Source organism: Taudactylus pleione, unplaced genomic scaffold (genome assembly GCF_031769625.1).
Source record: "Taudactylus pleione unplaced genomic scaffold, aTauple2 ptg000065l, whole genome shotgun sequence".
NCBI classification, from domain to species: Eukaryota; Metazoa; Chordata; class Amphibia; order Anura; family Myobatrachidae; genus Taudactylus; species Taudactylus pleione.
In genome coordinates, this window is record NW_028284467.1 from 16027319 (window position 1) to 16037958 (window position 10640).

Below are 10640 nucleotides of genomic sequence, written 5' to 3' on the forward strand. Positions count from 1 at the left end.
CTACTTAAAATGTATCTAGCACCTCCTAGAAGATAATAGCTAGAATCTGACTGGTTGCTATGGGCAACATCTCCACTTCTAAAAACCCGCACTTTAGTAAATATGCCCATTAGACTTTGTTTGTACTCTTTTGGTCTGTGAAAAAAAATACAGTGACATGAGCAGAGTTTAAAGTGGTCCTAGAGAAGTAGTGGAACTCAATCCCCCATGATGCTAGTGTAATAAAGGGACTGCGTGCGCTGTAGATGCGCACCACAGGGGGCATGGTCTCAAAAAGGGGCGTGGTCACACAATAGTATCCCCAAATCAAATTACGCCACACGATATCACAATCATATTACACTGCACATAGTACCCCTGATCACATTACACCACATGGTGTTGTCCATTATTCATGTTATGACACACAGTAGTGCCCCTTATACACTATGCGCACATTAGTGCCCCTTATACACAATGCAGATGCTGCAAGTAGTAGTCTGCAGATGCTGCAAGTAGTAGTAATGCCCCTAATACACATAATGCCCACCCACAGTAGTAGTGCCCATTATACAATGCCCACAGCAGTAGTGCTCATTACACATAATGCCCACAGCTGTAGTGCCCCTTATGCAATGCCCACTGTAGTGGTAGTGCCCCTAATGCAGTGCTCACAGTGGTAGTGCCCCTTATGCAGTAGTAATGCCCCCTGTAGTAGTGTCCCCAGTGGCAATGCCCCCATTAGTAGTGCCCCCAGTAGTAATGCTTTGTGCAGTAGTGTCCACAGAAGTAATGCCCTCAGTGGTAATGTCCCCAGTCAGGGGCGCCGAGAGGGGGGGGGAGCGGGTACAGATTACCGGGGCCCGGGCTTCCTGAGGGGCCCGGTGGGGGCCCGGGTCCGATGCTGCTCCCCCTCCCTCACAGCAGCCCAGCCCACAGCTATGCCCAGAGCGCCCCCCTCCCCAGCCCGAAGCGCCGCTTCGCGGCGCTGCAAACCTTTTTTTGGGGGGGGAAGGGGGCGTGGCCACACCTCCCGCAATCAGGCCATGCCCCCTATTACCCGGGCCCGCCGCGGCTCTCAGTGGGCCTGCCCCCAGTAGTAGTGTCCCCAGTAGTAGTGCCCCCAGTGGTAATGCTCCCATTAGTAGTACCCCCAGTAGTAATGCCCCCAGAAGTAGTGCCCCCAGTAGTAATGTTCCCTGTAGTAGTGCCCCCATTAGTAGTGCTCCCATTAGTGGTGCCCCTTACACACAAAAACCCCAGTAACAATATTTAGCTAAAGTCCTGCTCCTGCATCCTCTGCCGTCCGTCTGGCCGCCCGCTCCTCCGAACTATGGGAGAGATGTCATGACGTCATGATGTCTCTCCCATAGTGCACACTGTGGGAGCCGGAAGTTGGAGCTCAGGAGTGAACTCCAGCCTCTGGCTGCCGCTGCGGGGAAGGAGCTGGGCGCCCGCTGGTAACAAAATCTGAGCGGACGCCCGGCATCTCCCTGCAGTGCCAGGCTGACAGGTTGGGTTAGGTGGGCCGGAGGGCTGGCGGAACTGGTTGAACTGACAGAACGCAGTTCCACCCTGTTACGGCCCACTTTAACCCTTGGATATGAGGATATAAACCAATATGCAGCAGTATAGCAAAAAGTAAAAATATAAAGTTGTAACAATTAAAATAAAAACCATTACCATGTCCCCTTGCTGGCAGGAGTTATATAAGACATAGACATAGTGGTTGATTCACTACAGATCGCTATTGCAACTGTGTATGCAGTTTGGTCGATGGTGTGTACTGCGCATGCGTATGCAACGCAGTGTGCGTTTTAGCATTACGGTCACACAATGATCACCCACGCAGAAAGAAAGCCATCGCACAGTGAGTAATCGGAGGTCAGCGTTTGGGGTGGTGATGGTGGAGTGGTCCGAGAAATGCAGGCATACCAGTCTGTTTGAACTCCGTTGCATGGGCGTGCATAAATTAGCCCATGTGACAGCATACGCAGCTTGAGTACGTATTGCGTGCGACGAGATTAGCAATTTCTGAGTAAGGTCAGATCTACTGTAATTGTGTGTGAGGGGCCGATGTTACTCGATGTTACTGATGTATACGCAGGACTGTAAAGTATTACAGATGGGAGATAGTGGTAGTGGGCGTCTATGCTGCCTGTGCGACAGCTTTGTGACTACAGTCATTAGCAGATGTTTGCAGCAGACCTGCGTGCGTAGTCGCAACTGCAATCGCAATAGCGATCCGTACTGAATCAGGCCCATAGATAGTAAAGTGAAGTGTTTTAGTTTAGAATAATGGAAAGGTTATTTAAAGTTACTAAGTAGGTGGAAGAAATGTCACAGAGGGCATTGTGCAGTGGTGAGGCTTTAGCTATTGCAGACATGCACATTTGTCACAGACAAAAACGTAAAGTGAACTGGTGCATACATTTGGTTGGAATGGGCAATGAAAATGCATAGTGGAGGCAAACACGAGCGTAGAATTCCGAGCCCCATGGTTCCTGATTATTTCTGCCGACTTCAATACTTAAATCAAATAGAGATCTGTCACAATATAGCATGTATTTCTTTAATCATCCTAAAAGTTACCTTATATTTTTATTGCGCTAAATATATACAGATGCGTACTGATATGGATAAGTACTGACAAGAATTTTGTTCTTTTTGTATTCATACGTAGAGCATTTATATTGCTGGTCCCCCAAGTGTGGCCAGATTTTTCTTTTTATCTTGCTTGCAAATATCAGTTGATGTTGCCTTAGCTGCTGAGGCATGCCCAAATGTTGCTTCACTCAGAAGAGAAGAGCCGGTGCTTCAGGAGCGAGTGGATGCATTTCACAATACGCCCCCACCTCAAAAACAGTGCTTGGAGATAGCTCCACTGCTTATAACACTTAGGGGCCATTTATCAAGGATCGCTTTTGCAATGCAATCAGGGCATGCCAGTAACGCCCCTGATCGCATTGCAAAAAGCGATCTTATCGGCCGGATGTATCATCCGGGACATGCAGGGACGGGCTCCGAAAGAAGCTCGTCCCTGCAATGTCTCTGGAGAGCTGCCGGCCAGTGCAGGGGGTGCTGCGCATGCGCAGTCCCGCAGACTACACATCCGCCATAGCCGGGGTGGGTTCTGGCGGATCCCTTTGCTGGCTAATAGTGCACGGTGTAGCCCATAGGCTACATCGGCTAACGTCATTTTCAGATGGCATTAGCTGTGGGGGCCAATATCTGGAATGCATCGCATTCTGGATATTGGTAAATTTAGCAGCATAGCATCCCCCATAGAAACCTATCGGAGATGCGGCTGCCAGCAGTAATGGAGGGATCAAAGCAGATATCAGAGATACCTGCTGCAGTCCCTCCTTAATACATACGGGGGATACTTAATATTTGTAGTAAACCCCCGAAAACAGGTGTTTTCGGGGATTATATCGCAAATACACTTTGATAAATGGGCCCCTGCAATCTGACTAGATGGTATGTAAATATATATTGAGGTAGCAAAATTATACAAATATATTCTAAAATAATTTATAATTTTAAGTAAACTTTTTTTTCCATTCAGATTATATATTTTAACTTAACATGCAAATTTAGGTCAAATGGTAGCATCTGTCAGTAAACTGTATAGCTGTATATAACTAAGTAAGCAGGATTATTATATTGTATTTGCTAGTGGCGTTATAAATGTTTTCCTTCTGATTTGTTGTTTGTGTTCATTTTTGAAGCATGTTCCCATCTTGTGGTTTTGTGATCCTTTGAAAGATAGAAATATTTGCTCGACATAAGGAGAAAGGGTCTACTTGAAAGCTGCTGGTAGGAATGTAATGATTGGTTGTTGAGAGCTTTGAGCCTTGAGGGAAGAAAAAAATCTGCAGGCAACTAACATTTTTGATAGAAACCGTATGACCAGGCTGGGTTTACTTCTCCTGGTGACGCCACAACCCCTATCTTCTGTTTTCATGTAGAGATAAAATGACATCACAAACTATAAATCATTTTTTTCATAGTAAAATAGCTAGATAGTCTTGATTTAAAGAGAAGAGACACAAACTGGAATAAATTATGGCCACATTTAATTAATATAACAATCTTAAATCATTTGTTTACAATAAGTATCAAAACAATAAATTTGTCACCTTAGTAACGGACTAAATTTTCTTCTATTTATTGTATTTAGTAAAAAAATATAAATATTGTCAAAAAGTGGCTAAATAATAATAAAAAATGTTAGATCATCTGTAATTTTAGAAGTTAATGCAGCATAAAGGAAGAAGATATATTTTCGGTTTATTCAAGGAACCTACAGAGATGATAATTTTAGTAATAATGATGATAATAATAATAATAATGATAATAATAATAAATAGTAACTTTTTTGTGTATAAATTGCACCTTATTTTATATATTTTTCTTTTATTTTTAAATTCAATTAGTAAATTAAAATGGAATCATTTCATAAAATCAACACTATATTTCCAGTGTTTTAATGAGCATTTGTTTCCCAAATAATTAACACCAAAATAACAACTTTTTTTATTATGGGGAAGTTTAAACATTGAACAACAACATAGAGGAATTTATATGTTGAATGTTTAAAAATTAAAATTACAAATTTTTTTTGCATCTTAAGGTGAATATAAAGAATAATTAATACAATTTTTTAAGGTAATTATTATAATTTAGAAAACCTCTACTAGAGATAAATGAACTGTACAAAACCATCTAAGAGCATATTTATCTTATCTTATTACACATTTGGGGATTGTACATTGCACGGTTCCCTAGTGGAATTTGGTATTAAAAGAACAGAATTCACACTATAATTTTTGTTCTGCTGAGACATCTCCCTTACCCCAACCCAACTACATCACAGATCTAAATAAATTAACTGTCATCCGCCAATGTCTATTATTGACTATAAATTCAAAACATGAACATACAAATATAGAGAAAAATCAAAATCACCAGTCAGAGAAACAACAAAGCCACAACCACAAGGGCAGATAGTTTAACAATTATTCTTTATCTAAAATAACATTATTAAGATCAGGGGTGTGGCTTGATTTGGCTGACTTTTTTAAAAGGTATGCAAAAGTATAGGTAGATTAAGGAGCTTACTAAAAATTAGGTCAAGATACATTATGCATCCAGCCAATAGTTAAAACTAATCCCCTCTCCTTCCTCTGCCCTACAACAGTTCACCAAACATGTTGTTTCTATATAATCCATACCATTAATACAGCAATTCCTAACTAGGTACCATGGTACCCCAGGTTGCCACAGCAAACTTACAAGGGTGCCGCGGGCAGGTGTTCTGATCTTGCTAGTTTGAACCCCTTGACTGTGCACTACTTGTATCCTTAGAGAGGCAGCACACAGTCATTTACACTAACCGCATTTCATAGTACCGCTACGCATCCTTGCTCCCTCCTGTAACATTATGAATTCTAAAATTATTATTTTTTCTAAACTGAGACCCACTCTGTCTGAAGATGGCTTTATTCCAATGTTTGGGAAGAGAGATAGCGGAGACTAAGGGCCCAGGTGATGTCTTAGGTCTATCAGGGCTGGAGTTGGCTACATGGGGGCTAACCTGCACTGCTGTGCTGTGATAGACATGTCAAAATTTTCATCATGTTGACATTCAGCATGTCGACACTAATGAAATGTTGACATGGTCATAATGTCTACATTGCATTTTCAAGGTATCCTTCACATAGACAAACGCAGGGGGGGGTTCCGTCTGCCTGGAAACCCCCCTCCCCAGCACACACTAAGACCACAATAGAAATAGTAATATAATAGAATGTTACTAGTGCTGCATGTTCTTTTCAGTATCACAAATGAAATGAATAGCACCAACTGTGGATCTTTTAAAATGTGTCAGCCAGTAATAAATACACCCGTGCACCAACTAGGAGATGTGGAAAACATGCACTGTTAGGGGTGCACTGCTATAGACCATCAATAGGGTTAATAATTAATACTGTATAATAATACACTATCCAGTACATAAGGAGACTGATATGTACATATATGTCCAGGGCAGTGCTAAGTTATTCTGCTGCTCCCTCAGACTCCCGGACTTGCTCCCATGCTCAGGAATGGTGCCCACATCTGAAAAAAAAAACATTCTGCTGAGACAGGATGGACCTACTGCTGCATATAATGGCTTACTGTGATTGCTGGTCCTGTATATGCTGGAATTATGCAACACAATATACTTTGTATGTAACATATTAAAGCTGGATAGGTGATAATTATGCTCTATTCATGGACTGGCCACACTCACTCTAAAATCAGGCATTTGGAAACCCCCCTCTAGAAATCCTGCGTTTGCCACTGCTTCACCCTAACCCCTATACCTATCCTAACTCTAATCCTAATGCTACGGTCGACATTTTTAGATAATAACCATGTCGACATCTGCTAGCACATAGCCAGACACTACAAGAAGTTCTTCTGAGATTGAGACCTATTCACTGAGGTCCACCCAGATATTTCAAACCCCAAACTCCAACAACTACAAGTGCATCGCCCAGACCAGTGAGACCTCTTCATATTCAGGTGAGTATACCCACGGGTCGCCACGGTTTACATATCTCTCACTCTCCAAGTTACACATCCCTCACTGAAGGTTCCACAGCAACCATATCAACTCAGGGGGACGAATGGTAAACGACGAGATCAATATCATACGGGAAGACAATCCCTAAAAGATTGTCTTACCTCCCCACAGTGGAAAGGTGATTGGAGTACCCTTATTACTACATTAATCTCATATTATTTTTATATATAAAATATATATATATATATATATATACTGTATATATATATATATATATATATATATATATATATATACACACAATTAAAATCTTAGCAAACCTATTGATCAGCACTGTTTTATTAATAAAAAGAATTGCTTTACATTACTCTTGTTGCTCATATTCCTTAACCTCAGTTACAACCCACACACACACACAATTTATCAGTTGAGCGCTTCCCGCATTTTCACTAGACTACTCCTAGTTAAGGGATGGACCTCTCTTTGGGTTTGCAGCCCCTGATTAAACCTCATTCCTAATCTAGAGAGCGCAGTTTTCCACCCCTATATAATACCATGTCAACAACATGACTGTTAACATTCTGGTGTTAACATCATGATTGTCAGCACAGTGACCGTCGCCTACCTGGATGCATACCATAGGGCTGGTGCATGAGCATTAGTGTAAGGTGTTAGCTCATAATTAGCGCAGGGAGATAGTGGGGTTTTAAATGCTATCTGGTGACTCTTCATTAAATCCAGAGGTTGAGAGTTTATTAATGTTATATTGTGTTCTTTATCCTTATTTGCTGGTTAATAATGTAACTTGGGTTTGTGGTGGCTATTAATGCAATGCGGGATCTCTAAATGTGGGGGTTATTTTACTTTGTGGCTGATTGTGGGAAAATAAGCCTATTTATAAGCTGTGATTGCTATTAATTTGATGTCAAGAATAGTTGGAGGTGGTTCTTTGTGAATGTGATGTTGTCTGGGAGAGGGCAAAGGGGCAGCAGGGACATCATTTCTGTTCTACCTGTGAGTGGCACTGTTTCTATGGGCTGGATAAGGTCAGCGAGGGATAGAGTTCTATGTTTATGCATATGTTAAAGAGGCTATGAGTGTGCTCAATGCTAGCTGTCTTAAGGACTCTATGTAATTGTATATATAGGTATTTATATCATAATGTTGAAGAGGAAACAGGAGAAAATAATGTGAGGTGGCATGATGGAAAGGTGCACAGTAATGTCTTGGGAAATAGATCAAGTGTGTGGACTGCCAACCTGCCCAATACTGAGAAACCTATCCTGTCTAGATCACCATGGGGTCTTAATCTAGCTCTGTGCTGTCCTGCTTCTGACATGTGCTGTGCTACATAAATAAATATATAACCACAGAATCTGCAGACATTTGTCGTTATGAAAACGAGAGACCCAGTTTAGTTCATAACTTCTTTTATGTCTATGTTCTTTGAATTCAAGGACACACTCTACTTTGGGACGTAATTTTATTTCCTTACTGTGTAAGAATCAAGAGAGCACCTCACTTGTGAAGCACACTGGATGCATTCCACTAAGAACCTTGGTGTTACACCTGTGTACTTACAAGGGCTCAGAGTGCAAATAAAAGTATGCCTTGGATTGAATAAATAAATCTGAAGAGTTGCACTCAACAAGAGAGTGTAACATCACAATAAATCCAGCCTCCTACCACTTTTCAATGTTTCTGCTAAAATACACCAATGCAAGTTTCTGCTCATCTGTAACTGCAGCCACCTGTATATGTAACAGACACTGCATTGAAAATCTGTTTGCACTTGCACAAATGGAGAGGTGCACTGTGCTCTCTGTGTGTTTTGCCGCTAGAGGGGAGTAACTGATGGTTGCTACATATTTAGCGTAATTTTTGTAATAAATGCAACGTTCATGACTGTGCATGACTGGCGACAGGAAATGTTTTTCTGGATTGTTTTGCAACAAACATGGACAAATTAATAGTAAAACATGCAATAAGTCATGTGTATAGTTTATGCAGGTGATGACTTGGGAAAAGAGCTTTCAGAACTATTTGTAAAAAAAAAGCTAACATGTATGCTTTCTCATTAACTGTTAACATGTTAACATAAGAGGTAACTATCATTACTAATGAATAAATTTTTTTATAATTGTACTTTTGATACATTAAACATTTTGTAACTGTAACATATGATTGGAGACAGAGAGAGAGAGAGCGCGAGAGAGAGAGAGAGAGAGAGAGAGAGAGAGAGAGAGAGAGAGAGTATAATTTAACTACCAGTTTCCGTCTATTAGAATTATTTGTTGCAGAAAGTAGATTTTGAAATTATGAATTCCAGAGCCAAAGATGGCTTTCTTTGTTCACAACCACTTAATTTTTATATATGCTGCATCTTTATCTATAAACGGGATAGAAACTCAACTATTTTTTTTTAGTCAGTATTCCTCAATATTTACTTTGGTACAAACTACAAAAATCTTTGAAAACTTTGCACTAGAGTTCCTCTCCTAAGAGCATTTTGTTCGTTTGTCAATAGTACATGAAAATGTAAAATAAAAGTTTGATTGATGTTTTTGTTCACATATTAATAGTAGTTTGCAACATTTTGAGGCAGCAGTAATTCAAATATATTTATTTATTATCAGTTATTTAGTAACAGACAGAGAAGTATGAGGGCCCTGCTAGCAAGCCTACAATTTATAGGGAACAGACAAATTCTGGCACCTCAACAAGGTTATATAGTGTATGAGACATTTCTAAAAGCTCAGTTGGATTATTATTATATTATTATTATTATTATTATTATTATTATTATTATAAATGAATGTTATTATTTACATTTAATAGGTCATTTAGCACAATTATTCCTTTGTCGCAGTACTTTTGCACAATATAATTGGGAATGATTTCAATAATGCAACCCATTGCTCAACTAATATTTTTCAAACTGATAATCAAAGGGCATTGAACTTGCTTTAAGTAACTAATGTTAATAAACATATCAATGTTGGTTACTTAATCAAAGCAAGTTTAATATAAATGTATATTAATGACAAGAATTTAGCCCAGGAAAATTCAATTGGAAAATCACTGGGAAATATTGTATTTCGGGAGTAGTGAGTCTTGTTGGCAGATACGGATTGTGTATATCTTATTGGAGATTTATATCTTCATACATGTCTTCTTGTTAGAGACAGAATTTTAGGAATTTTGTATAAAAACAGTGACTTTATACAATACGCTATAACAGTCCTTCAGGAATATTTTTTGCTTCCATCTCCTTTAAATATACATCTGTTGTAATTGCAAATAGAGAATAGTACAATCTTGTTGCAAATATACTGTAACTATACGTGTATATATATATATATATATATATATACACATTTTTAAATGAAATATTGATCATGTATGTACACTTCAAGAATGCTACCATTGAAGACTTATAAATGGTCATGCTTTGGTACTGAGCATTTCTGGTGTCCCAATATGTGAATCAGAAAGTGCAGACAGTAAATTGGTGTAAACGTTTAGCAGTGATGGGGTTAAAGCACATGGCAGACCACAGGACATCAAAGATAATGTGCTGGTCATGACACATCTGTATCTTATTTAGTAAGAATATGGTGCTAATTGTTCACATATGATAGAGCTGAACCCTGTTCAGAGCAGTTTCTTCCATTAACCCTTTCACAGCTTGACTCTGTATATCCTTGTTTTACCCCTTCATTGCCAGTCTGTCACCTTGATCTAAATTGTTTCTGATTTGTCTTTTGTAAATACCAACACATTCTGATGTAAACCAGAAAGACGTGCACCCATCTATATACATAACTGCCAACATACTAAAATAATTTCCAGGGACACCTTGTAGCAAAGCAATAATCATATAAGCAGTTAATGGAAAGGGCAATCTAGACGTGGCATGTGTGCACTACAATCCCCACTCTGCTCTATTTTTTCCAAAGTAATTATAAGGCGTTTTAAATATTACTGTTCAACGGATATTAAATTATGTAATCAAAAGAACAAGAATAGATAGTGAAAGCTGTGTCCAATAAACAGAAAGAGAGGAAATTTAGTCCTCACTATTTTG